General features: G+C 43.4%; 1 long non-coding RNA gene across 1 annotated transcript; it reads right to left on the bottom strand.

Annotated features, from left to right (window-relative positions):
* Positions 1-8,076: 8,076 nt before the first annotated feature.
* Positions 8,077-26,329, bottom strand: LOC120862593. The gene is made up of 3 exons (XR_005720812.1): positions 26,185-26,329; positions 23,786-23,787; positions 8,077-8,088 (listed from the first exon to the last, which is right to left on the bottom strand). It is a non-coding gene; the product is annotated as an uncharacterized LOC120862593 (long non-coding RNA).
* Positions 26,330-27,783: the final 1,454 nt, after the last annotated feature.

Here is a 27,783-nt window from a genome sequence, read left to right as displayed (position 1 = left end):
TTAAAGAAGCAAAGATGGACCCGATGTTTGACTAAAGGACAGTCTTTTCAAATCTTGAAATTTGTTCATGCCACACTCCCCTTCTTTCTGGGATTCAGATACACAGGGCTCATAAAGACAGGACCCTTGTCAGCTTCTCCTTCATTGAATGTTTACAAAGAGAAGCCAGCACACAGCTGGGAGGACCTCATCTGGATAGACTTTGAGTACCACCAAGAGTTATGCTCCATTTCTCATTGAAGGGTCAGCTGCTGGTGAGCAGCAAGTTTACATTAGCCAAACAGATTCCCTCTGCTGATGTCTTATTCCTTATGTTGATGTTTTATCCCTTTCCTTTCTATATTGAATCAGTACAAACTAAACTCTTAGAAAGACCATGGTCATAAAATACACCAGGATCATAAATAGTAAGCTGAACCAGAGTCTATATTGAGAATTATTTTCCTTGTACTGACTGTTTTCTTTCTCATTTTTTAAATTAAGTTTTTTGTTTTGCAATGACTGCAGAATCACATGCAGTTGTAAGAGACAGTACAGAGGGACTTCCCTGGTGGTCTAGTGACTAAGACTCCAGGCTCCCAGCACAAGGACTGACCCTGGTCAGGAAACAAAGACCAGTCCCACACGCTCCCCACCCCCAGCACAGTGTGGCCAAAAAGAAAAGGAAGAAAGATGCAATACAGAGAGATCCAGAGTACCTTGCACCCAGTTTCCCCGAGTGGTAACATTCTATGAAACTATAGTAAGAGTATCACAGCCAGGACACTGATACTGGCACAGTCAAGGTATAGAATAGTTCCATCATCACAAGAATCCCTTGGGTTGATGTTTCATATCCAAATTCACTTCCCTCCCTCCTGAGCCTTTGTAAACCATTACTGTTTTCCATTCTACACTTTTGTCATTTCAGTTATGTTATATATGAGTGCATGCTAAGTCGCTTCAGTCATGTCCGAATCTTTGCGACCCCATGGACTATAATAGCCCACCAGGCTCCTCTCTCCATGTTGGAATGGGTTGCCATGCCCTCTTCCAGGAGATCTTCCTGACCCAAGGATCAAACCCACATCTCTTATGACTCCTGCCTTGGCGACAAGTTCTTTACCCCTAGTGCCACTTAGGAAGCCCCCAATGTTAAATATATGGTATGAAATATAGGATTGTCTTTTTTCACTCAGCTTAATTCTTTAATGATTCATCTAGGTTGCTGTATATATTAAGGTTAGGTCTATTTTTTAGTACTGAGTAGTAGTCCATGGCAAGAAGGTACCAGAGTTGGTTCAACAATTTGCTCACTAAAGGGCATCTAGGTTGTTTCCAGTTTGTGGCTATTATGAATAAAGCTACTATAAAAGTTTGTGGCCAGGTTTTTTATGTGAACATAAGTTTCATTTCTCTGGGACAAATGCCCAGGAGTTCAGTTGCTGAGTCATATGGTAGTTACAGGTTTATTTTTTTAAAGAAAATGACAAACTGGTTTTCAAAGTGACTGAACTGAACTGAAGAAGTCTTTGCTTAGCTCTAAATTGCAAACATTTCTCTTATTTTTTTCCTAAAAGTTTTATTTTTTACATTTGAATCTGTGGTCAATTTTGAGTGATCCTTTGTGTAAGGTTTGAGACCACGGTTTAGATAACTTTTTTTTTTTTTTTTTTTTTGCCTATGAATGGATGTGCTTTAGCACATTTGTTAAAGATGGCTATCTTTATTCCACTGAACTGGTTTTGCATCATTGTCAAAAGTCAGTTGAGTATATTTCTGTAAGCCTATTTCTGGGTTCTCTGTTCGATCCCATTGATGTAGGTATCTTTTCCCCTGTCAATACCATACAGTTTTGATTACTTATTATGTAGTATTACATATTTCATAATAAATCTTAGAATTATATAGACAGACTTTCACTTTACTCTTCTTAAAATTTTTAAAGCTATTCTACTTCATATACATTTTGGAATAATATTTTGGCTATATCTACAAAACACTATTGCTGGGATTTTAATATCAATTGCTTTAAACCTGTGTATCAATCTGGGAAGAATTGATATCCCTGCTATTTGAGTCTTCTTACCCATGAGATGTCTCTCATCAGCATTATGTTTTCAGCATACAGCTCCTATGCATGGTTTGCTAGATTTACACCCAAGCATTTCATTTTTTAAGTAACTATCAATGGTAGCATATTTTAACTTTAGTGTCAATTGGCTTTTGTATGTTTATTTTATATCCTGTGATCTTCGTAGCTCACTAATTCTAGGGGCTTTGAGGTATGTACTTGGGATTTCCTGTGTAGAAAATCATACCATCTAACAAAGTGGGACAGTTTCATTTCTCCCTTTCTGATGCATTTGTCTTTTATCTCCTTAAAAATCTTGTCTACTGCACAGCTAGTACTCTGAGCACTATGTTGAATTAGAGTAGTGGATGTCGACATTCTTGCCCTGTTCCCAGTCATATGTGGAAAATATTCAGTGCTTGTAATGGTCTAGATACACCAACTAAAAGACAGAGATTGGCAGAGTAAACTAAAAAATATGATCCTAATATACGCTATCTACAAGAAATCCACTACAGAGGTAATCATATAAGTAGGTTGGAAGCAGAAAGATGGAAAAAAGATACATCATGCAAAGATTACTCAAAGGAAAGTAGGAGTGGTTATATTAATATCAGAAAAAGGAGACTTCAAAGCAAGGAAAATTATCAGAGACAGACAAAAGGGATTATACAATCGTTGAAGGGCCAATCCCGTGAGAAAACATAGTAACCCGCTATTTAATTTCCAAGTGCTTGGAGATTTTCTGGCAGATTCTTTACCAGCTGAGCCACAAGGGAAGCAACTTTGTGTTAATGGTTTCTAATTTGATTCCACTATGGCTCCAATATGGTCCATTATACCCGTTCTGTAGGCACATGTGTAAATGTGTATTTTACTGTTGTTGAGTGGTGTTACTACTATCAGTGGGGTGAAGTCCCTGCTCCCTACTCAATTATCTCTGACATCACCTCCATGCAGGATAGGGAAGTACATAGGGGAGGGGTACCTCTTTAAAGCCTGCAAAGATGAAAGTCTAGGTTCCTTACTTGGCTTTTTTCTGGCATGAATAGGGCCACAGTTTTTCCTGTGGTGTTGACTGGAGTAGAACAGTTATTATCTAAAATAACCTGCCATTCCAAGAGGTCCTGTCCCTGTTTTGTTGGCTAGAGAGGGTGTAAAGAGAGTATAGGCTGGGCATAGAGAGGTTGTTGAAAAGGTATAGAGAGGTCATAGAAGATAGAGAGGACATAGAGAGGGCATGAGAGATCATAGAGAGGGCATGAAAGGGCGTAGAGAGGGTATACAGAAATCATGGAGAAGGCTTAGCGAGATCATAGAGAGGGCATGGAGAAGGCATAGAGAGACCGTAGAAAGGGCATAGAGAGGTCATAGAAGATAGAGAGGGCATACAGAGGACATAGAGAGGACATGAGAGGTTAGAGAGGGCATACAGAGGTTATGGAGAGGGCATAGAAAAGGCATAGGGAGATAATAGAGAGGGTGTGGAGAAGACTGCCTTCACTTGGGACTTTTTCTTCTTTGTGTCCCTTGGTATTTCCCAGCTGCCTGCTTCTTCAGCTCACATCTGGGATAGGTGAAGCAAAAAGAAAACCCAGGAACTCACCGCTGTATCATTCTTTATACTCTCAGGTTTCTAGCTAGTCCACCCTTTTCTTTCCATCTTTCATGGTTTTTATATGAAACATCCAGGCTTTCTAGTTGTATTAACAAAAAGAATAGATTGTATCTACCCTATCTTCCTGGGAGTACACATCAGTCTCTCATGGTTTTAACAATGCTAACATAAAACAAAAGAAACAACCAAAATAAATAAAAAATCCCACATGGTTTTTTGAGACTTAAATACAATAAAATTTTAAACATTAAAAAATTTTAGAAACACAGCTCCTTGGTGCTCTGGACCTCATCTGCTCCATCTCCCATTTCTTTCTTTGTTTAAAGAAAAAGTGTCCAAATCGGACAAAGCAGTCACTTCATTTGGGGAGAAGCTTGAAGCTAAGAAGACTGATATGTTGCATGAGTTACTGTGAGCTGTTAGACTCCATCCCTCCCTCTCTCTACATTTTCTTTTTTCCTCTCTTAGAAATTGGGGCTTGGGTTTCCAGGGTTTGTCTACCATGGTTTGTCCTTGGAGTGTGTCCTGGGTCCAGAATGCCAAGCACCCTCTGGCACTGAGGTCTGGACACAGGTTAGGAATAAAGTTAAGGCTGCTGAGGTGAAGCCACCACAGCCAGCAGGAAGAAAGAAGAGGGGATGTCAGTTGTCTTAACCAGGGGAAGAATGTCTAGTCATTTCCTTGGGTGCCAGAACAAAGCACCACTGATTGTGTGCCTTAAACAACAGAAATTTCATTTTCTTACATTCTGTAGACTAGATGTCTGAGATCAAGGTGTTGGCAGGGTTAATTTCTTCTAAGGTCTATCTCCTTGGCTTCCATTGGCCGTCTTCTCCCTGCATCTTCATGTGCTCTGTTCTGTGTATCTGTGTCCTAATCTCCTCATATAAGAACACCAGTTAGGGGACTTCCCTGGTGGTCCAGTGGTTAAGCCTCCTCACTTCCCGTGCAGGGGCACAGGTTCAATCCCTGGTAAAGGGACTAAGATTGCCGCTCAGTGCGGTTAGGGAGAGAGGGGAGAAGAACACCAGTCTGGTTAACTCAAAGCCTACCTCAATAACTTCATTTAACCTTAACTACATCTTTAAAGACTATCTCCAAATCCATTCATATTGGGGAATAAGGGTTACAGTATATGAATTTTGGAGATACAATTCATTCTGTCATAAGCTGCAGAAAGGAAAATGTGAAAGTGGAAAGCAGAAAAGGTGGACTGAGCCCCTTGTTGAGACTTCAGGAGGGGCCAGATCCACAGAGAAAGCATCTGTTGATTTCACCCGTTGGTTTTCCCAGCTGATCCTGATGTGATATTCAATCTCTGCCTGGTACAACTTTTCTTTTTTTAACATAAGGGAAACTTGTCACTAGGGGAATTTTCCTAGGCACTAAATGGATATAAAATCTACTTTCCTTTTTTATTGATATAACATGCAAATAGTGACGAGCATAAAATGCACCAATCTGAAGTGTGCTGCTCCATGTTTAAACATGTGCACACCTTTGTCACCACCACTCAGATCAAGACACAGCATGTGTCTAGGACAAGCATCTTGAAAGTTCCTTGTTCTCCTTCCAGTCAACCTTTGGTTCTCCACCTGGAGGAATCTTTCTGGACACCTGTCCTTGAATGTTACACAGTGAAATCATACAATACACACTCTTTTGTGTCTGTTGTTCAGCATAATGTCTGTGAAATTCTTCTGTGTTGTTGAGAGTGGTTTGTAGCCTTTCTTGCTGAATTTTATCCCACTATATGGTTTTTCCAGTGGTCGTGTATGGATGTGAGAGTTGGACTGTGAAGAAGGCTGAGCGCCAAAGAATTAATGCTTTTGAACTGTGGTGTTGGAGAAGACTCTTGCGAGTCCCTTGGACTGCAAGGAGATCCAACCAGTCCATTCTGAAGATCAGCCCTGGGATTTCTTTGGAAGGAATGATGCTAAAGCTGAAACTCCAGTACTTAGGCCACCTCATGTGAAAAGTTGACTCATTGGAAAAGACTCTGATGCTGGGAGGGGCTGGGGACAGGAGGAGAAGGGGATGACCGAGGATGAGATGGCTGGATGGCATCACTGATTCGATGGACATGAGTCTGAGTGAATTCCGGGAGTTGGTGATGGACAAGGAGGCTTGACGTGCTGCGATTCATGGGGTCGCAAAGAGTCAGACACGACTGAGTGACTGAACTGAACTGAACTGATATGGATATAGCACAATTTTTTTTTTTTGTAAGAAACATTTATTTTCTTTAGTGTGTTTATAGTATACATAAGAGCAATCATTAAGGGATAAATGGTTACCATACAGGATCATAGGTATTTTAACTAAAGAAGATATAGAAAGTGCTGAGGTTACATCTGTTCTTTTTTGGTCTTGGGGAAAGCTTCCAAGGGAAAGCTAGAGGGAATTCACCGCTGATACAGGAAAGAGGTGATTCTGGTTAGAGCAGAGACCCCAAGTGGGGAAGGAGCACGTAAGAGTCCATTCACCTTGGGCATCAGGTCTGTAGGAGCCCTTCTGATGAGCTTGCAAGTTACAAGATCTCATCTGTTCCAGCCACCCTATCCTCAGAAGGAAGAGCCGGGCTTGGGAGACCAACTCTTGTTCCTTTCTAGCTGTACTATTCAGCCACCCCAGCATCTGGTCTTGGGCTCCTGTGCATCATCTTCACAAAATGGGGCTGAGTTCTGGAGGCCAGAAGTCAGAGATCAGGGTGCCAGCAGGGCTGGTTCCCACATGGATTCCAATGTGGACTGTTACTGTCTTGAGGGCTGCAGATGGCTGTTTTCTCATATTGGCTGAGGGGCTAGGGGAGCAGGAGAGAGACTGGATATAGCACAGTTTACTTATCCGTTCTCTGGACATGTGGGTTGTTTCCAGTTGTTATGAATAAAGCTGCTTAGAACATCCTTGTATATGCCTTTTGGCAGATCTATGTGTGAACGGCTCTTGGGTATATAAACCTAGGAGGAGGATTGTTGGGTCATATCAAAATCACTTATTAAATTAAATTTTTTATAAGTGGATATAGGTGACCTTTTTTCTTTTGTTAGGTTATTTTTAGTAGTGGTTCAGTGGACTGCAGTTAGAGATGTCATATATCTTTGTCATATTCAGTTATATCATAAATTTTATTTGAAAGTAGAATTGATTATGAAAATATGCTCATATATGTTAGTTGCTCAGTCATGTCTGACACTTTGTGACCCCGTGGACTGTAGCCTGCCTTTGTCCATGGAATTCTTCAGGCAAGAATACTGGAGTGGGTAGCCATTCCCTTCTCCAGAGGATCTGCCTGGCCCAGGGATCAAACCTGAGCCTCCTGCATTGCAGACAGATTCTTTATTGTCTGAGCCACCAGGGAAGCCCTCATCACGTTCACCTAACATGCAAAAGGTCCCTGGTTTGAAACTGGGCAGAAACAATGTTGGTAAGTCCTGGAACCCACCCCCAAACTCTGTTGGAGGTCTTCCCTTGTGGGTCAGTGGTAAAGAATCCATCTGCCAATGCAGGCAACATGGATTCAATCCCTGATCTGGGAAGATCCCACATGCTGCCAAGAAGCCCATGTGCCACAACTATTGAGGCCATGCTCTAGAGCCCAGAAGCCTCAACTACTGAAGTCTTTAAGCCCTAGAGCCCATGCTCTGCAGCAAGAGAAGTCACTGTAATGAGAAGCCTGTGCACAACAATGAAGAGCAGGCCCCAACAAGAGTTTGCTGCAAGCCCATGGGCAGCAATGAACACCCAGCACAGACTCCTTCCCCCCTCAAAACACGTATTGGAAGAGCTTAGATTTCATCGACCCTCCTTTTCAAAGGCTTAATGCACTTAAGTCTTCCCTTCTATTTTGTCTTCTTCTTCTCTACATCAACCCATGTTGAATCATTTTTGTTAACAGGTGTAGTAGAGATAGCTCTCTGCTTACCTCCCTTACAGCCAACCTCCCCAGGAAAACTGTGAGGTCTGGTGGGAGAAATGCCCTGGAGGACGTGACACAATTTGGTGGCCATTGGTTGAGAAGTTACAAAGACCGCTGTGGACACAACAGTCCTGTTCTGCAGGTTGATGACACTGCTCCAGGTCATGACCAGAGAGGTCACGGGGGGCCTTCTAATGCTGGTCTGGAGTGACTGAGCACCTGGAGAACTGAGCCCACAGGACGGGCAGATTCCAGCTCCCCTTTCTTGAGACAGACCACGAGGGCCACTGTGGGCATCTTTGCTTGGAGGGGATCAGTTAGGGGACAGACTGAAGACCTTCTCTACCCCAGGGCCCTTTGCAAAAGGCAATGATGTGTTCTCTTGTCTGTCGTAAATGCTCCATTTCATTTGCTTCCAATGATTAAATAGAAGTCATTTGGGAAAAGGGAGAAACAGGGAGAGAGAGTCAGAGAGACAGAGAAATACCAGTGACAGTTCTGATGAGGAAGAGATAATCGTGCAGACACCTGGAGTTGATATGATTTCTGCCAGGAGCAAAGTAGCTCAGCATTCTCACCTTATCTGACCTTAGTGCAGACCAAGATATGATTTCTCTCAGTTCTTACTGAATATCTAAAGTAACTCAGGGATTCCCTCACTATTGTCATTATGGATACTAACCCTATCCAGGAGGACCATAACTGTTGTATAACCACTAGTGATCCTTGTCTGGGCCAATAACAGGCCCCAAGAAAATTCCTTTCAGTAGCACAGACCCTGGTGTCCTGGGCTTATCTCAGGTGCCCTAGAATATGGCGACTTCTCTGTCTTCCCCTCTCCACCCCTGCTCACCCACAATGGGAGTATCGCAGGAATTTAGGACAATTTGAAACTTTCAGGACTCAGATATGACTGGAAAGATTTAAGGTTTTGGAACCAGACTGACCTTTCCAAGTCATGTAACGTGTTACCTTTTCTGAACCTGTTTCCTCATCTCCCAAATGGGAATTATAATAGGGTCTGTTTCCTAGGCTTTTCTGAGGCTTTGAAGAGAAACTGTGTCTAGAAAGCTTAGCAAAGAGCCTGCCATGCTATGCGTTTGCAACCCTCATAGTTCAGTTGGTGAAGAATTCGCCTGCAATGCGGGAATCCTGGGTTCGATTCCTGGGTTGGGAAGATCCCCTGGAGAAGGGAAAGGCTACCCACTCCAGTATTCTGGCCTAGAGAACTGTACAGTCCATGGGGTCACAGAGTCGGACATGACTGAGTGACTTTCAGTTTCACTTTCCCACATCCTAGTTTGCTTGTGTTCTTGGCAGAACCTAGGGAGTGAGGAGAAGGGAGAATAAGAAAGGTGTTAGAGCTTTACTCAAGCTCCTTGAAACCAAGGGCAGCCCAGAACCGACTCAGAACTCACCTCCTGAACCACTGGCAAGAGGGTTCAGGAGGTGAGTTCTGAGTCAGTTCTGAGCATCGCTTCCAGGGAGGCCCCAGACTGGATTCAGGAACAGCCTGAATCCAGAGGCTGGGAGGGCTGGGGGAACACAGCGACCAGCAAGAGTCAGCAGCTGTCACGAAAGTAGTGGCGCCCTCTAGGAGAGGGATGTTCATCTAGAGACCCAGGGCACATTAAGCACCCTTCCATTCAAGGAAGCAGTTTGTTTTTTGATGGGATCAACATTTTCAGTTCAAAATCTTTCCAGCTCCTTGAAAATGATCACTTGAGTAGCCTCAATTCAGTTCAGTCGTGTCCGACTTTTTGTGACCCCATGGACTGCAGCATGCCTGGCCTCCCTGTCCATCACCAACTCCCGGAGTTTACTCAGACTCATGTCCATTGAGTCGGTGATGCCATCCAACCATCTCATCCTATGTTGTCCCCTTCTCCTCCTGCCTTCAATCTTTCCCAGCATCAGGGTCTTTTCCAGTGAGTCAGTTCTTTGCATCAGGTGGCCAAAGTATTGCAGTTTCAGCTTTAGTATCAGTCCTTCCAATGAATATTTCCTTTAGGATGGAGTAGCCTAACATTTGGATAATACTGCAATTTTTCAATCTTTCAGGTTAAACATCAAAGTAAGAAAGTTTAAGCTAGAACATAACCAATGAGTCATAGGACCACACCAGCACATCAATAAGAAAGTACACCAGAGGACCCAAGGCTCTTTGGTGATGAGCATAATCATCTCTTTTCATTATCTTCTTAGGAAGACACCTGGCTAGACAATGGGCTAGGACTGGGGCTGCTGGTTGCAAACAGGGAGAGGCTGGGGGGAGGGATTTGTTAGCAAGGGAATCCTTAGCTAAGGATTCCAAGGGAATTCATTAGCAAGGATGTGAAATGGGGGCTTAGGAGATCCTCGAAGAATCCTTTTACTCTTTGCAATTCTGAACACGTGGTGGAACCCCACAGCCTGCTTGCTGTGGTCACAGCCTGGTCTTCTGGTTCTGCTAATGCTTCCACGGGACCCTCTCAGACCCCCTCCTGCCCCCTCCTGTCTTAACCTCCCTCTTCTGTTCCTGGGCTGGGGCAAGGCCATGTCGGGGCCTTGGTTTCTGGCTAGAGTGGTAGGTAGAGTGCTGGCACCTGGACCGTGTCTGCTTTTCACTCACTTCTTAGAACGTAGCTCAGGTCTATATGAAAGCCTTTTGACATACTTAGGATAATGTGCGAAGAAACCAGCCCTGAGTCCTTCCAAAGTTAACACAGTCAAAAACAATAAAAACACCAAACTCTGTTTTTAAATCATAGTAGATAAGACAAACAGAAAACTGAGTTCAAATGTTTTGGATTAAAACTCACAAAAATGATATTTAAAGGCTGTCTGGGAAATCTTGATAATGAGTTGAGGCCGTTCCCATATTGAAGGGAAAAATCCTAGCAAGTTGGGTGGAGACGTGGAGCGTCTCATTATTCCTGTCTGCACAGGAAGCCCCGGCCGTGGGAAGGCTCTGGAAGTCACCTTCTGAATTTTAGGCCGAAGCAATCAACATGCAATGGAATAAACCTATCCCAAGAGAAGGTTTGTGACCTGTGATGCCTGTAGTGTTCTCCCAGGAAGAACCTTCTCCATCAAGAAAGCTCAGCTGCAGTGTCTAGGATGGGGTTCCAGAGATAGGTTTAGGTAGGGGTCCTAGTCAACGAGTTCAAAATCCCTCAAGTGTCAGCTGTCACATTCCCTGAGGAACCTAACTTGACCCCCTCAAACTGAATGTCCCTCCTTTGGGTTCCTATGCACTATTTATCCCTATGGAAATATCGTACCCTATGCTTCCTTTCCCGGCTTCCTTGGTGGCTCAGTGGTAAAGAATCTGCTTGCAATTCAGGAGATGAGGGTTCAGTCCCTGGGTTGGGAAGATGCCCTGGAAGAGGGCATGGCAACCACTCCATGGAGAATCCCACAGACAGAGGAGCTTGGCGGGCTCTTGTCCAGAGGGTTGCAAAGAGTCAGACATGACTGAAGAGATTTAGCAGGTAGGCAGATAAGCTTCCTTTTCAGAATAAAATATTTTAAAAGTAAAAATTTCAAATAGACACACATAGGTACACACACACACACACAACATTTAAAGTCCATAGGATTTAAATTACCTGGTGAAGGCTTGATGGTCTCTTACTGGTTTCTAGGTGTAGGTTGACCAAGCAGCCTTGGAGAGAGAGACTCTTGTCAGTGGGGCAGGGCAACCTCCCAGCCTGGACCCACTTCCAGGGCCTCTGGTGACAATGCCACCAGCTAGATCATGAGTCTGGGTCTACGCACTGTAAATGCAAGCTTCATGAGAGTTTTTCCACTTCTGAGTAAACGTATAACCAGAAAATGCCAGTGAACACTGCACAGGGGCTCCCAGATTAAGAAGCAGTGAAAAACCATCCTGAGAGGAATGAGTAACAGTTTTCAGTTGCTCTGCTCTGAAAAAGGCAAAGAGATCATGGCACGGACCACATAACATGGTTCATCCCAGGAAAGCCTGCCACCAAGGTAAAAGTGCGGAGTTTGGAAAAGCGCCGAACCTTCTCTATAAACACTCCAGCGATGGAGACCCACAGCTAGTGGTTGAAGGATGATCCGTGATGTGATCAGACACTGTGAATGCTGACCCTTTATTTTATAAATATTCCACCATCCTCGTATTTTCCATAAATGCTTTGTTTTCCATTCTTGATGACGTGGTAGTCAAGTGGACCACCGACATTTTTCAACTTCCTAAAACGTGCCATGAGCTCTTCGTTAATTTATTTTAAAAAAATTCTATTTATTTATTTATTTATGGCTATGCTGAGTCTTCATTTTTTTCCTGCCAGCTTTCTCTAGCTGTGGTGAGCAAGGGCCACCCTCTAATTGCGGTGCACGGATTTCCCACTGCGGTGGCTTCTCTCATTGTAGAGCATGGGCTCTAGGGTGCCTGGGCTTCAGGCGTCGTGGCTCTCCGGCTCTAGAACACGGGCTCTCTAGTCAGGGCACGTGGACTTAGCTGCTCTGTGTCATGTGGAACCACCTCAGATGCGGAACTGAACACATCTGTGGATTTCCAAACCATCACACTGTAAATCAGACCCCAGGCATATCGTCATTTCATGTGTTTATGTGCATCTCCCCACGGCCAGACCATAAGCTGCTCATCACTTCTGCCCTGAGTCTTGCACAGCACCTGGCACGTGGAAGACCCCACAACATGACCAGTAAGTGGGAGGGAAGCTCCAGTATTCTATGAGGCAGCTTGTGCTCCCACAGGATGGCACTCACTTGTGATCTTGTTAGCGGTCTTTGTATAGCTGTCTTGGCTTGATGTTCTTGTCTGTGAAAATCTTCCTTACTGATTTGTGTGAGGTTCAGTTCAGTTCAGTTCATTCGCAGTCATGTCCGACTCTGCAACCCCACGGACTGCAGCACGCCAGGCCTCCCTGTCCATCACCGACTCCCAGAGCTAACCCAAACTCATGTCCATTGAGTCGGTGATGCCATCCAACCATCTCATCCTCCGTTGTCCCCTTCTCCTCCTGTCCTCAGTCTTTCCCAGCATCAGGGTGTGTGAGGTGACTGTGTGCTAAGTTTTAAAACTGCACTTTCCAGCCTCCTTCTTGGCTGGAGTGGGCTGAAACTCAGCTTTGACCAGTGAGACCTAGGAGAAGTCTGTTAGAGATGCCTAGACAAGTTTTGCTTTCCAAACACAGATCTTGCCCATTTTTTGTTGGTGCCTTGCTCTTTCTGATTAGAATATGGTTATGTTAACAAGATTGCAGCAACAATTGGCAGCCATCTCAGCCTTACCCACCCACCCCCTCCTTAACCTCTCCATCAGCTCTGGCAGCTGCCAATAAGAAAAATGAAACCTCCTGATTTGGTGAAGCATTGGTCAGTCAAGTTTGCTGTTCCTTGGAGTTGAACATAAACTCTAACTGACCCAGGATGGAGGTCCTAGAAATGAGATAGCAAAAGCAATCAAGGAACCTAGAGAGATGAAAGAGAGGAGGCTTGAATTGGGAGAGAAGGAACTAGGATGGTCTGCATTAAGGAAGACAGATTTTTGAGAACATTCAAAGCTCATTTGCTTAAGTCCTGGAGCCATATGGGCAGTTCAGGTACAGAAAGGTCATATGTAGTCTGATTGACTGGGCAGTTCTATTCCCCAGAGTGAATGAACACTTATCTATGAGTTTATCAGGCCATGAATTGATTTGCCTGAATCTTCATCCAGCTTGATCATACCTAAGGACACCTAGCAATGTCAGCTTCCTAATACAATCTAATTTGAAGCAGATGACTATTGCTCTGAATGTAACCATATGCTCTTGGTTTTCTTCCACAATGTCCTGGCTGAGCCCCATTAGTCTTTCTGCAACTGAGCCCCTCTTTGACAGTGGAAAAGCCAAGGGTTGGAGCCACTCCCACCTACTTCACCCAACTCTACCACTAAGAGCTGGTTCCTCATCTGTCAAAAGACAGCAGTAACCCCTACATCACTGGATTTTGAGCCTAGAGCTGGTATGTGCTACATCTGATCTGCTTGCCCAAGACCCCCTCTCCCCTGACTGCTCATCTTAAATTGACTGAGCTTTTCCTATTGGTCTCAATCTGATATAAAGTCAGGAATTACCCACTTTGAAACTCTTCCACATGAGGTCCCTGTCTGTGCCCAAGATTGACTTCTGAAGTGTCAAGAGGCTGAATTTGGCACCCTTTCTCTGGGCTCCCCAAGTTCACCCCTGCTATTGCTTGTCTAGCCCACATCCGAGGATTGCTATTGGTCAGCGTCCCCATGTTCTGAGCTTTGGACCCTGTTGTGTTTGTCATTCTATCCCCAGCCTCTAGAACAGTTTTTGGTGTGTGATATTAATGTGGGTGTTCACGCACGCATCATTTCAGTCATGTCTGACTCTGCGCAACCCTATGGACTGGAGCCCGCCAGGCTCTTCTGTCCATGGGATTCTCCAGGCAAGAGTATTGGAGTGGGTTGCCATGGCCTCCCTCATGAGATTTTCCTGCCCAGAGATCGAACTCTTGCCTTGTAGGCAGATTCTTTACTGTTAAAGTCACTAGAAAAACCCATCATAACATTAACAAACACAAATTTGTGGAGTAAATGATGAACTTTTTTTAGCATTATATACGTGTTTGTAGCACTGAAGAGTTCTATGCTGTGCTCAAGCAAATGCTTAGATGACATTTGTGGAATGAAAATAGTCCAGTCCTAATTCCCTAGCTTTTGAAAAAACTCTCTAATTTCTGTCAATTTCTCATGACTTTCTTCTCTCAGTGTTTTGTAATGAGGGCAGCATAGAAGCCCCATAGAGCTGTATCACCCTGTAACGACGGTTTATAATAGCTTTGTTGGTTCACAAAGCTTCTCATCCCAGCCTGCTTAAGGGAAGGAAGCTAGGACATTTCTCAAAATATCACTCTGATATTATCTCTGAAAAAAAAAAAAAAACAATTTTGTCCTGGATCATCAAGCTGAACATAGCAAGTTGTACATTTAAGAGATTACAATGAAACTTTGCAATTATACTTTTTAATGGTGTCAGTGAGCCACAACTGAGATTAATAAGCACCACGATGTGCCGGGCACTATTCTAAACATTTCACTCATCAACTCTTCTCAACAACCTTATGAGGTTGGTAATATAATTATCTCTGTTTTATAGATGTGGAGGCTGAGATGCAAAGAGGCCAAGAAGCATGCCTCAAGTTACTGGTAATTGGTGAAGCTGGGGTTTGAATTTAAGCAATCTGATCCAGAGCTGGAACGCTTAACTATTGACCCACATTAACACTTATTATTATTTTGGCCAAAGAATTCGGTGACATTGATCCAATCCAAAGAAGTCTCAGTTTTGATATGTTGAATGAAACTCCTGAAAGGAGAATTCCACTATCTGTCACTTCCCTCTCACTCAGTTGGATTTCTGAATTCCACATCAGCTGGCCTAGTCGTATTATGGCCTAGTCAATATTTCTGTATTTTATTTAGAAGAACTATTTTATTTAGACTGGCTCCCACCCTCCTCCCTTCTTTGCATATTTCATAGAATGCATTTTGCACAGACCACACTAGTTATGAACCCACAGGGCTATGTGCATAGCTGGGCTGGGAATGAAAACAGCTACACCATAGTAAGCCATCTGTCATTCTGTCCATCTGCTGCCCTAGAGGGATCTTAAAATAGTTTCAACTCACCTTTAAAATCCATCGCTCTATGAAGGGCTTGTAACACTCTGCAGCCCTGAAAGCTGCCTGAGAAACAGGACGGCTATTTGGGCTACTGGTGACCAGCTTAAGTTTCTTTGGAGGGAGACAAACCATCCATTCACTGGGCCCTTGTGAGATTTTCCTTCCGCACCAGCCCTCCAAGCCAAGGAGGAGAACACCTAGAGGAATGGCTACTGCATTTTTTTTTTTTCTATTGAGAGATTTTTTTTGTTGTTGTCTTTTAAATTTTCTACTCTTTTTTTCTTTTTTATTTCCTGCCCAACATTCTTCTGCTTCAACTACCCAGTCCTACAACTTTCTTCTTCTCTTAGCTTGTCCTTCACCAGCCCTAAAGCTAAGGGTTTGGAATGAGCACATGTTTATAATCTAGAAATTTTAAATCAGTTAGTAAGGTGACCATTTATCATTTGTCATCCAAACCAGGACATTTTTGAGAATGAAAAGTCCAGACATATGATCACCACTGGTTGAACTTTGGCTCCGTTGCACGGCACCAAAAGTGCATTTATTTTATATTTTTAAAATTTATTTTTATTGTGGTAATGTTGATCTATAATCTTATGTAAGTTTCACGTGTAAAACATTGTGTTTCTATTCCTATATACTCTACAGTGTATTCACCACCAAAAATTTAGTTTCCATCCATCACTCTACACTTGATCCCTATTTTGCTTTCTCTTGACCCTACCGCCTCCTCTCTGGTAATCATCACTGTGTTTTTTTGTATCTATGTGTTTATTTTTGTTTGGTTTGGTGTGTTGATTTATTTTGTTTTTGATTTGCTTATTAGGTTAAAAAAATTTTTTTTAATTGGAGGATGGTGATTGCAGCCATGAAATTAAAAGATGCTTACTCCTTGGAAGGAAAGTTATGACCAACCTAGATAGCATATTAAAAAGCAGAGACATTACTTTGCCAACAAAGGCCCATCTAGTCAAGGCTATGGTTTTTCCAGTAGTCATGTATGGATGTGAGAACTGGACTGTGAAGAAAGCTGAATGCCAAAGAGTTGATGCTTTTGAACTGTGATGTTGGAGAAGACTCTTGAGAGTCCCATGGACTACAAGGAGATCCAACCAGTCCATTCTAAAGGAGATCAGTTGTGGGTGTTCTTTGGAAGGACTGATGCTGAAGCTGAAACTCCAGTACTTTGGCCACCTCATGCGAAGAGTTGATTCATTGGAAAAGACTCTGATGCTGGGAGGGATTGGGGGCAGGAGGAGAAGGGGACGACAGAGGATGAGATGGCTGGATGGCATCACCAACTTGATGGACATGGGTTTGGGTGAACTCCAGGAGTTGGTGATGGACAGGGAGGCCTGGCGTGCTGTGATTCATGGGGTTGCAAAGAGTCGGACACGACTGAGTGACTGAACTGAACTGAATTGCTTTACAATATTGTGACGTTTATTGCATACTTCAACATGAATCAGCCACAGGTCTACATATGTCCCCTCCCTGCTGAACCTCCTTCCCATGTCCCACCCCACTCCACCCTCTAGGTTGTCCAGAGCGCTGGGTTGAGCTCCTGAGCACACAGCAGTTTCCCAGGATCCATTTCACATATGGTATCATCTGCGCCTCCGCACTGCTCTCTCCATTTGCCCCTCCCTCTCCTGCCCACACTCTATCCACAAGCCTGTTCTCTGCATCTGCATCTCTGCTGCTGCCCTGCAGACATTATATCACACATGTGAATTAAAGCATATGGAATTTGCTTTCACCATCTGACTTATTTCACTTCGCATGAGACAAGATTTTGCCTTTTCATGGCTAGGTAGAATTCCTCTGTGCGTGTGTGTGTATACGTATCTTCTTTAACCAGTCAGCCACTGTGGGCACATATGTTGTTCCCTGTTACTGCTTAGTTGCTTCAGTCGTGTCTGACTCTGGACTGAAGAGTCTAGTGGGTTGCCCCTATGGACTGCAGCCCTCCAGGCTCCTCTGTCCTTGGGATTCTCTAGGCGAAAGTATTGGAGTGGGTTGCTGTGCCCTCCTCCAGGGGATCTTCCATACCCAGGGATTGAACCCAGATCTCCTGCATTGCAGGCAGATTCGTTACCACTGAGCCACCAGGGAAGCCCTAGGTTGTTCCCAAATCTTTGCTACTATAAATATTGCTGTGATGAAAATAGGGGTGCATATATTAATATCTTTTCAAATTACTGTTTTTATAGTCTTTGGATAAACACCCAGAAATGGGATAGCTGAATTGTATGATTGTTCTATTCTTAATTTTTTCAGGAATCCCCATACTGTTTTCCATAGTGGTTGCACCAATTTACATTCCCATCAACAGTGTATGAAGGTTCCCTTGGTCCATATTTTTGCTAATGTTTGTGGTTTCTTGTCTTTTTTATTATACCAATCAAACAGGCATAAGGTGATATCCCATTAGGTTTTGATTAGCATTTTCCTAATAGTTAATGATGCTGAACATCCCAGAAGAGCATTTAAATACTTACCAGATAGCAGTTGGAGATAACAACATCCCCCTTTCTCTGTTCATGACTCTAGTGTCTGACTATACACTAGATGAGACTCTCATCAATGGGATTGAAACAGGACAGATTGTTCTCTCGTTATCTTACTGAATCTTTGGTCTATAATGATTCCTCTTTGCTCTGGCTCTGCATTTTTTCAAAAAAGTCACATTCTCAGTATTCAAGTAATATAGCCTGTTAGGTCCCTAGACTGAATTTGAAAGTTACATTACAAAATTTCAATTCAATTATGCAGATGTTTTTTCCATTTCAAATCACCACTAGATGTGTAACTTGGTTTAAAATGAACTTACAGTGAAGCTCCCTAATTATTCTTTGGGATGGATGCTGTTAGATAAAAAATACCCTATGTATACAATGAGTTTTGTGTAATTGCATATATTCTTTTTTCAGTTAATTAAGTAAATTATAATTGGACGATCTAAGTGAATCCCCAAGGACCTCTAATTAAATCTTGGTGAATTCAGTCAGAAGGGAAGTCTTACCCAGTGCTTCCTGTAAATATCTTCCTCTTTGATTAAAAAAAAGCCATCTGAGGAAAAATTAGTGCTTCTTGTTTTTGGGAACAACCTGAGTGGCCTCAGTAGCTGAAGGTAGCAGACATCAGCTGGATTGTCACTTTCTTCAGCCACTAAATCGACACTGGAACTGCCTGTTTCTGGGCTTCTTCATAAGTGAAAAAAATTGTTTTTATGTTATTTTTTTAAGACAAATTTAGCACACAACTGTTACCTGCATTTGGGCATCCTTAGATAAATACATGAAGTGGCGTGAAAGTCGCTCAGTCGTGTCTGACTCTTTGTGACCCATGGACTATACAGTCCATGGAATTCTCTAGGCCAGAATACTGGAGTGGGTAGCCTTTCCTTTCTACAAGGGATCTTCCCAACCTGGGATCGAACCCAGGTCTTCTGCATTGCAGGCAGATTCTTTACCAGCTGAGCCACAAGGGAAGCCCTGGTAGGCTACTCAGTACATGAGGTCGCAAAGAGTCGGACACGACTGAGAGCATTGACTTCAAAGAATTCCAACATAAATGACAATGCCGTAGTTCACTATCAGACTTATCCCTCCTTTTTTGTTATATTCCTTTCTCTCTCTTGGAATTAAATATCTAGATAATAAAACTGACCTATACACATATTTTTTAAAAAAAATCAATATATGCCATTACTGTAATGTAAAGAATGAATATCAAATAATCTAAGAAAGAAGATGAATTTAAATGTGTAAATGCTTGGGCACAGCTATGCTAGCAGATATGTTGAGGCATAGCTTGTAGGTCTGTGTAGAATGGCCATGAATGAGATATCTCTCATATGCATCCCGGTGCGCTATGCTGGTGACTCAGATCTCATCAGAGGTGTAGATTCTGCTATTGAGATTTTTCAGAAGGTGAATGAGCTTGATGAAGCCCCAAACCAAACAATGTGCAATCTTACATTGACTTACATGGTAGCCTCATTCTCGGAAAATTCAATGTGCATTCAAATGATGCGAAAGATTACTTTGCAGTATGTAACCCAGAGCTGACGAAGATCGAAGATCATAGAATTTTAAAAATTATAAAAAGAAACAAACCCTGTTTTCATCCACATGAGTATCTGATGGCACATGTGGAGCTCATGGGGGACTTTGAACAATTCTTGCTATGTAGGATTGCATACTGTCCAAAGGACTCCAAAATGTCTGGAGTCCTTCCCAATAAACACGGATTGACATCTCTAATACTTGTGGCAACCAAAAAGTACCCTCCTACATTTTTTAAAAAAGAAGTAAACCCTGTTTTTGGCTTGGTTGGTAAAGAATCTGCCTGCCAGTGCAGGAGACACAAGAGACATGGGTTGGGTTTGATCCCTGGGTGGGGAAGATCCCTTGGAGAAAAGAATGGCTACCCTTTCCAGTATTCTTGCCTGGAGAATCCCATGGACAGAGGAACCTGGTGGACTACGGTCCTTGGGGTCGTGTTTATGTGTTTATTTACTTGGCTGCAGCAGGTCTTAGTTGGGATGTGTGGGATCTTTGGTGTGCCTTGTGAGATATTTTCATTATGGCACATGGACTCTCTAGTTGTGGCACACAGGCTTAGTTGCTCCACGCATGTGAGATCTTGGTTCCCTGACTAGGGGTTTAACCTACTTTTCCTGCATTTCAGGGCTGATTCTTAACCACTGGACCATCAGGGAAGTTACCCTTGCCCGTAAGTTTTTAAATCATCCCCTGAAGCAGTTTTGTCACCTCCTGCCTCACCACAGAGGACGGCAGAGCACAAAGGTCAAACTGACCTGGGTCTGGGGTTCCGGGTCACTGACTCTACATAAAGGTCAGCGGGACCCTGACTCCCCACTCTGCAAGTTGCAGCAATGCTCCATTTCTTTGGGGGCAGGTCTGGACAGGTGGGAAGAAAGCACAGGAACAATAGATCAGTGGGTCACCCTTTCTTAGCACATGTGCATTTTATCATTGACAGCTTATTGAGCTTCCACTAAGTGCAAGGCAGACACAGGGCCAGCCATGACTTCCTCCTGCCCTTAGGGAGGAGGAGTCTAATGTAGAAATGGAGAAAAGTACCCAATTAAGATGGAGCAGAGGTTCTTAGTTTGGGATACAGGAATGTATTTCAGTGGATCCTTTAATCTCCTGACATTGCAGATAAGACTGCATGTATCTCTGTGTGTGTGTGCTCTCACACAATGTTTTTGTGGCTAGAGGGTATATTTTTGTTGTTGTTGTTGTCCAGTTGCTAAGTCGTGTCTGACTCTTTGCGACCCCATGGACTATAGCCCACCAGGCTCCTCTGTCCATGGGACTCTCCTGGCAAGAATACTAGAGTGGGTTGCCATTTCCTTCTCCAGGGGATCTTCCTGGACCAGGGATAGAACCGGCATCTCCTGCATTGGCAAGTTGATTCTTTATCTTAACCAATGAATGACCAGGGATGCCCTAGAGGGTATATAGATTTAACCATATTCTCAAAACACTCCAGGATATTACAAAGGTTACAGATTTTGCATGGGGAATGCCTGATTAGTAAATAGTATCTTATTTGATGAGTTTTCACAAGATGTCTCTGCTCAAAACACCTCTCATTGAGATAACTTCTTTCACTGAAATCTCACAGGTAGACATTCATTTTGAATGGCTGAAGAGTTAGCATGGGTCTCTGTGAGAATCATCTTTTCAACAGTATTTTGGAAATGTTTACTGGGACTAGGACCCAGCCATGGGTGGAGCAGAACTCCCAGTCCTGTGGACGACGTGGGCTGAAGAAGGGGGAGGGTACCAAGACAGCAGACGTACAGGATCTTTTGGGAATCGGGGGCAATCTAACCCACAGAGCAGAGAAGTTCTTAGAGGAGAACAAACCAGCCTGGGCTGCTAACACCCTGCACAGATGTGTATCAGCAGCTCTCTACATGGACAAAGAGTCCTGGTCAAAGAGGATGTTGCACTGAGTCTGCGGGCACAGGCTTGAGGAGGTAGAGAGGTGGTCAGACTCCACAGCATCAGGCCTCAGCTGTCTCATAGTTTTGTTTAGGTTAGCCACTGGTGAACAGATTGGGCCTCATAGGATGACTCTGATAACATGACCTGCATTTTGGTGCATATCTAAAATTCCAGCTTATATGAGCTATCTCTATTGCAAGAGCATGTTTGGGAAGCAGACTGAGGACTCTCTGGGCTGGAGAATGAGGGGGAGGGTGGTTTATAACTGGCAAACTATGTGCTGACTATAACCAGGCTAAAAAGCAGTGTGGTTTCTACGGGGTTCATTCTGGAATGAGTACATTTCAGTTTCCCCCTGGAACAAAGCCTCTGCTGAAAAGAAAACATACCTTGGCCTCGAAAATGCAAAATCACTCTCCCTCTGCAGCTCTGAGCAGTGCTGTACGGGGAGGGTTAACTTGTCCCAAGGCCCTCTTGTCTTTGGAACCCCAAAGGAGCAAAGCACAGATCTTTCTGTGCTTTCCCTTTCCACAGATCTTTCCCTTCCTTTACTAAAGAGGAATGGGAATAATTGCCAATTCAGTAGGCTCCTTGTTCTTTTGTGCATTTCAAAGGCATTTGCTGTTTGGGATTTGGAAGAAAATCATGAGAAATGAGAATCTCTCGCTGCCTTGGCTGGAAGCAGGCTCATTGTTTGGAGAAGGAGCTGGTTTCCATGGTTTTGGACGAGAGACAGATGCTTTTTTTCTCTTTTTCAAGAGTAGTTTCTACTTTCAATTGGATCCAATAAATAGCTAAGGTAGTCAGTCTTCCACCAGTGAAAGGTCTTTAAGTTATTTGAAAACATCCTAATATGTTATCATTCACCACCAACTGTATATGTTTTTCAGCTATTGTAACTCATGCATTTATCTCTGGATTGGTCCGGTTGAGGCCAGATTTCTGCTTTATGTGTGTATGTATGCATACTAAGTCACTTCAGTCGTGTCCGACTCTGTGCGACCCTATGGACTCTAGACAGTCAGGCTCCTCCGTCTGCAGCATTTTCCCGGCAAGGATACTGGAGGGGGTTGCCCTCTTCCAGGGGATCTTCCAGACCCAGGGATCGAACCTGTGTCTCTTTTGTCTCCTGCATTGGCAGGCATGTTTGTTACCACGGTGCCACCCGGGAAGCCCCCTCCTGCTTTATAAGGGCAGCCAGTCATGTTTCAGGTTAGGTGTCCTAGTCTTAAGAGTAAAGACAATGAATGAGACATTCATTCATTGTCTCTAAAGCACAGGAGACTCAGGGGATGGTCTGGGTGTGGAGAGTAGGGCAGGAACCTGCAGCATTTGAAGCCTGAGTTCTAGTCCTGGAAGCAGCTGGCAGAGTTGATACCATCACAGCTGTAAGGGTGAATGCCCCCCTCCTCCCATGCCAGCACGGGGGCAAGACCTGCCCTCACAGGAACCAGAAGGTGCTGTGACCTTGAATCAACACATGGAAACTGCCTATTTTACCTTCTGCCACTAAGACAAGACACAGGACAAATTTTTCCTCCTTTTTTAAAAATGATATAGAAACAAGGAATGTGCTCAAATGAAAAAAACCAAAAACTATTGTCTCTTGTCTTACTATGGTATTGGCTTGGAATTAAGATGGATCAGGTATTGAATTTAGCCGTTTTCATGATCAGTAGCAGCAGTAAAACAATATATCGGGTCCCCAAAATCTAGAACAGCTCAGCGGACGAATGCTAAAGCTTGGGTCTCACAACCAGGCCAACAATACACTCAGTCGTTATGGCCCTTTATCATAATCCTATGTTCTTTTTAAACAGGGATGAGCTACATGACTGGGGGATTCCTTGGTACCTGATGAGGGAGACGTAGGTTTGATTCCCGGGTTGGGAAGATCCCCTGGAGAAGGAAATGGTAACCCACTCCAGTATTCTTGCCTGGGAAATCCTATGGATGGTGGAGCCTGGAGGGCTACAGTCACGACAGATCTTAAAATTGCTAATATAATTTTTTTTTGAAATGTTATGGTTTTTTCTCCCATTTCTGAACTTATGGCTCTGGGTCATTTCTCACTTTGCTGGCTTTCTCATGGTCTGCCCGATTATATTGCTATCTGATTTTTTCTCCTGTTTAGATCTTGCTTTCCCAACCTATTCGTTAGTTTCTTGGGAGCAGAGACCAGTGGATTTTTAATTTTCCTGTGTCTCCTATTTCCCAGGTAGAATGGACTTTTAGGTGTCAGGCAGGAAACTAACTGGGCCTGTGTTGAGCTGTCTTTCAAATAACATTTTCATCAAAGAGAACTAGAGATAACCCTGTGTGTATACATCCCCACCTCTTCTCTAAGGATTGTGGCTGCTGCGGATGAGCATGTCTTTGACATTCACTTAACCACAAATCTACTGCCAAAGGTATAAAATGCAGAACAAGATCCACTGGATAGATTAGCTAAGATTATACTAATGGCAGCTCAGAGTGGAGTTTGGGAAATTAAAGGAAAGGATTATACTTTAATCTGTGATGTAAGCATTGCAACATCTTATTCTTCGTAGCCACCACCCATACCCTTGGCAAGAACAAGGTCTCTCCCTTCTGCCACTTGAATTTTCTCCCTCTCAGTTGAATAAATATTTGGCTCAGGAACCATTATTTCTCTTCCATGGGGACTAATCTGAGAGTAGTAATAATAATAATAAGCATTTCCTTTCAAGTAACAGAGTGCCAGACCTTTCAGGGCCAGGCAGATACAGTCAGAGAAGTTTAACTCACATTCAAGAAGAGCATTCCTGGGTGGAAGGAGAAACTCAAGAATGTGTCCTCCGGGATGAGAGTCCAGAGAGCCCCGAGCCGCAAGCCCAGTCTTGTCTTCCCTCCACCAACCTCTGTAGCTTGGTTGACAAGAGGGGACCAACATCAAGAATGCTGCCCCAATTCAATTCAGTCTTATAAAATGGTATAAAGTCACTTTGTCAAGTGTATGTTCAGGTCATCAATACAGGTTTTTAAAAAATCATTGCAAATTCTGTGATGACATTTGACAATGAGTGTGTTTCAGTGTTGCTTTCCCTAGAAAATTTCCATTTCTCGGGAATCTTTGTAGGCAGCCGCTTTACCGTCTGACCCACCGGGGAAGTCAAGTAACTGTTACAGTGAGATACAAAGCTCCCCTCCGTGGTCTGCTGATGTGTAGAAGACTGTGCAGACAGAGGAGGGTCTGGGAGAGGGGAGGGGAGGAGGGGTGGGAAGAGGAGAAACCAGGAGAGCAGGGGGAGAGGCAGTGAGTGGACACGTCCCTGTGCGGGACTGACTGTTAGAAAGCGGCTTCCACAATGTGGTGTTTCAGTTTGTGTCTTTGTTTTTGTTTTTTGAGCCCTTTAGAGTCTACGTTTGTGGTTTGTTTGCTTGTTTTTCCATTTTTATTGGCGTATAGCTGCTTTACAATGTTGTGTTAGTTTTTACTATACAGCAAAGTGAATCAGCTATATGGATACATGTGCACGTTAAGTCACTTCAATCATGTCCAACTCTTTGCGACCCTATGGACTGTAGACCACCAGGTTCCTCTGTCCATGGGGCTCTCCAGGCAAGAATCCTGGAGTGGGTTGCCATGCCCTCCTCCAGGAGACCTTCCCAACCCAGGGAGCAAACCCATGTCTCTTATGTCTCCTGCGTTGGCAGTTGGCAGGTGGGTTCTTTACCACTAGCGCCACCTGGGAAACCCATACGTATACACATATCCTCTATTTTTTGGACTTCCTTCCCACTTAGGTCACCAAGAGTACTGAGTAGCTTTCTGCACTATAAAATGGGTTAAATGGGGTGGGCTTCCCAGCTGGTGTTAGTGGTAAAGAACCTGCCTGCCAATGCAGGAGACATAAGAGACACAGGTTCGATCCCTGGGTTGGGAAGATCCCCTGGAGGAGGAAATGGCAACCCACTCCAGTATTCTTGCCTGGAGAATCCCATGGACAGAGGAGCCTGGAGGGCTACAGTTCCACAGGGTCACAAAGAGTCGGACGCGACTGAAGCAACTTAGCACATGTAGTACCAGCAATGCATATACATCAGTCCCAATCTCCCAGTTCATCCGCCCCTCCTTTCCCCCGGGTATCCATACACTTGTTCTCTATTTCTGTGTCTCCATTCTGCTTTGTAAATAAGATTGTCTATACCAGGTGTTTTTTTTTTTTTTCCAGATTCCATATATATGTGTTAATCTACGATCAGAAAATGCTAGTTATTAACACAACTAGATTCAGAGCTCTTGCGTCTTATTACTTTTTGAAAACTTACCGGCACCCAAAACGCATGACTGACATAGAATAGACACTTTTCAATGTATGATTAACTATACAGAGAAAGTTTAATATCTTGGAATAATGACTATACAAAGATGAAATAATATTTTGAAAAATTTAAACATGAATAGCATTGTTGCAATGTGTGGAAAAGATGTTAAAAATTACATTTTAGTACACATTTAATTGAATGTCTCTTAATGTCAGGCACAGAGTCCCCACTGGAAAGAGTCATGAGGAAATTTACCCTCCAGGGGCTCATAGGATGTTTGGAGGAGCCAGACGTGAGCCCGAATCATGAGAGCAAGAGTCACAGAGCTGATGAAATGATGAACTGGTCTGCTTCTTTCTTCAACCCCTTGGGATCAATGGGAGTTAATTTATTATTTGTGATCCTTGAACTCTTCACACCGAAGGTGGCGAAGATTCCCAGACCATCGAGATTCTCAGTTAAACAGCACATAGCTATGTATGCAGTGGTCAGAAATCCCAAGACTGTCTTTTGAACTTTCATTTTTTAATTTCTTTAAAATTTTCTTTCTTTTTTTTTTTAAATTTATTTTTAACTGGGAAGAATTGCTTTACAATGTTGTATTGGTTTCTGATGTACAACAGTGCAAATCAGCTGTAATCATACATATATCACCTCCCTCTTGAGCTTCCCTCCCGTCCCCGATCCCCTCTAGGTCATCCAGAGTACCAGGCTGGGCTCCGTGCATTATACACCAGCTTCTCACCAGCTATCTATTTTACGCATGGTGGGGTATATGTGTCGAAGCTACTTTCTCCTTAAATTTATTTTCTATTGGGGTATAGTTGCTTTACAGGGTTTCCGAGGTGGCTCAGTGATAAAGAATCTGCCTGCCAATTCAGGAGATGGAGGAGACATGGGTTCAGTCCCTGGGTTGGGAAGATCCTTGGAGGAGGAAATGGAAACCCACTCCAGTATTCTTGCCTGGAGAATCCCAAGGACAGAAGAGTCTGGTGGGCTACAGTCTATGGGGTCTCAAAGAGTCGGACACAACTGAGCACACACACAGTTGCTTTACAATGTTGTACAATAAAGTGAATGACCTATATGTACACATGTATCCCCTCCCTCTTGACCCTCCCTCCCGCCTCTCCCTCATCCCACTCATCCAGGTCACCACAGAGGACCAGGCTGAGCTCCCTGTGCTATATAGCAGCTTCCCACTAGCTATCTCTTTCACACATGGCAGGGCACATACGTCAGTCTTAATCTCCCAGTGTTAACCTGCATGGTTCCTAAGATCTCAAAGGGGAGAAATGTGTAACTTCTATTCGTTTTTTCAGACTGGTAATTAGGTTTCCTGAACTCTGGGTAATGTTGAGGTTCGTTCTAGATCACCTGAGTCAAGACCCCCCTGTCTGCACGCCAGCCCCATGGCAGTTACAATACTAGATGTTGCCTCTTTCCAGGCATAACTCAAAAAGTATACGAAAAGATGAAATAAGTCAATTTTTAAAACATTAAATGAAAGAAACAGTGCTTTTCCACCTAAGTACATTGCTGCTTAACTCTTAAGAACTTCCAGATTTCCAATCATAAAATGCTTGGTGACCTTCACAAGTATGCTTTTCCCCCAGTAGACAGTGATAATGTATTACTCACTACAGTTGGAATCCACAGGTATTTCCTTGCTACGTGACCAGCACCATTGCTTGTTCTTGTTTTGCGGTATAACATGGAAAGTGTTTGTTTGTTTGTTTTGCTCTTTTGGCCTTTGAAGCTCTGTTACTGAGTTATTGATCTTATGCTTCACATGCTACTTCTTCATCTCATCCACCGCTTCCCTGGACACATAAACCTGTGATGAAGCAGCTGATGTTCTTAACAAATAAGATTAACTGAGATTCTAGATGATTTGTAGTTGGTCCTAATTTCAGGTAGCCTTTCTTTTGCAGAATAGTTTATCATCTCAGGAGCTAAACATGCTGTTTTTACCTTTAGCATAACAAAGATTCTAATAAAGCCATTTAAACTTATTAACCATTATGTGGGTTCCCTAGAGTTAACCAACTTGTAAGACTTTTGAAAGACAACTTTTGACTCATGCATGGGTGTTTTACACTTCAAGTTCTTGAAAAACTACTTTCTTTTCCTCTTTTCATTCACTCATCCTTCCTTCGTGTATATGTTGTATCAGATATCATTGCTGGAGGCTTCGTGATAAATGTCACTTACAGGCTCTAGTGTTTTCAATATGCGGTTGGT

Source organism: Oryx dammah, unplaced genomic scaffold, assembly GCF_014754425.2.
Source record: "Oryx dammah isolate SB20612 unplaced genomic scaffold, SCBI_Odam_1.1 HiC_scaffold_4, whole genome shotgun sequence".
NCBI lineage: Eukaryota > Metazoa > Chordata > Mammalia > Artiodactyla > Bovidae > Oryx > Oryx dammah.
This window is presented reverse-complemented; position numbering and strand designations above follow the sequence as displayed.